This window comes from Glycine max, unplaced genomic scaffold (assembly GCF_000004515.6).
Source record: "Glycine max cultivar Williams 82 unplaced genomic scaffold, Glycine_max_v4.0 scaffold_35, whole genome shotgun sequence".
Taxonomy (NCBI): Eukaryota; Viridiplantae; Streptophyta; class Magnoliopsida; order Fabales; family Fabaceae; genus Glycine; species Glycine max.
Genome location: NW_024464713.1, coordinates 54,613 through 55,988, shown reverse-complemented (window position 1 = coordinate 55,988; position 1,376 = coordinate 54,613). Strand labels below are relative to the sequence as shown.

The following is a 1,376-nucleotide window of genomic DNA, read 5'->3' as shown; positions in this document are numbered from 1 at the left end:
CCTGATGAGGGTGTTCCATATGTTCTCAAGATTGGACTAATATATTTGCTGCCTAAGTTTTATGGTCTTGCAGGTGAAGATCCTCATAAGCATCTTAAGGAGTTCCATATTGTTTGTTCCATCATGAAGCCCCCTGATGTTCAGGAAGATCAAATCTTTCTAAAGGCTTTTCCTCATTCTCTGGAGGGAGTGGCAAAAGATTGGTTGTACTACCTTGCTCCCAGATCCATCTCCAGTTGGGATGACCTTAAGAAAGTGTTCTTGGAGAAATTCTTCCCTGCATCTAGGACCACTGCCATCAGAAAAGACATTTCAGGCATCAGGCAACTTAGTGGAGAGAGCTTGTATGAGTACTGGGAAAGATTCAAGAAATTGTGTGCAAGATGTCCTCACCACCAGATGTTTGAGCAACTCTACTGCAGTATTTCTATGAGGGACTTAGCAACATGGAGAGGAGTATGACTGATGTTGCCACTGGTGGAGCCTTTGGTGATATGACCCCTGTTGAGGCCAGGAATTTGATTAAGAAGATAACTTCCAACTCCCAACAATTCAGTTCAAGAAACGATGCTATTGTCCTTAGAGGAGTCCATGAGGTGGCCACGAATTCATCTTCATCTGCTGAAAATAAAAAGCTTGAGGGAAAACTTGATTCCTTGGTCAAGAGTCTGTGGTCTATGTTCTTCTGCAGATCACCATGCAGATCTTTGTCCTTCTTTGCAGCAATCTGGAGTCAATGAGCAACCTGAAGCTTATGCTACAAACATTTGTAATAGACCTCCTCAACAGCAAAACCAACAATAGCAGAATAATTATGGTCTTTCAAGCAACCGATACAATCCAGGTTGGAGGAATCATCCAAATCTGAGATGGACAAGTCCTCCACAACAACAACAGCCTGTCCCTCCTTTCCAGAATGTTGCTGGTCCAAGCAAGCCATATGTTCCTCCTCCAATGTAGCAACAGCAACAGCAGCAACAATAAAGACAACAAGCAATTGAGGCCCCTCCTCAACCTTCCTTAGAAGAGTTAGTGAGACAAATGACCATCCAAAATATGCAATTTCAGCAAGAGACAAGAGACTTCATTCAAAGTCTGACAAATCAGATGGGGCAGATGGCGACTTAGTTGAACCAAGCTCAGTCCCAAAATTCTGAAAAATTGCCTTCACAAACTGTGCAGAATCCAAGAAATGTGAGTGTCATCACCTTGAGGTCTGGCAAGCAATTTGAAGTGCCTCCACCAGTAGTAGCACCTACACCTGAACCTGTCAAGCTTCATTCTGCACCTGAAAAAGAGGATGAGATAGTTGCACAAAAGAGAAAGCTTCCTGATCATGAGGGAGCTAACAAAAATTTTCATGCAGGTGGACCTTC

The 1,376-nt window shown here is 43.2% G+C and overlaps 1 non-coding gene across 1 annotated transcript; it reads right to left on the bottom strand.

The window, feature by feature from the left end:
* Nucleotides 1-294: 294 nt before the first annotated feature.
* LOC113000989 (small nucleolar RNA R71) lies at nt 295-401 on the bottom strand. The gene has a single exon (XR_003266295.1). It is a non-coding gene; the product is annotated as a small nucleolar RNA R71 (small nucleolar RNA).
* Between the last annotated feature and the right edge of the window lie 975 nt (nt 402-1,376).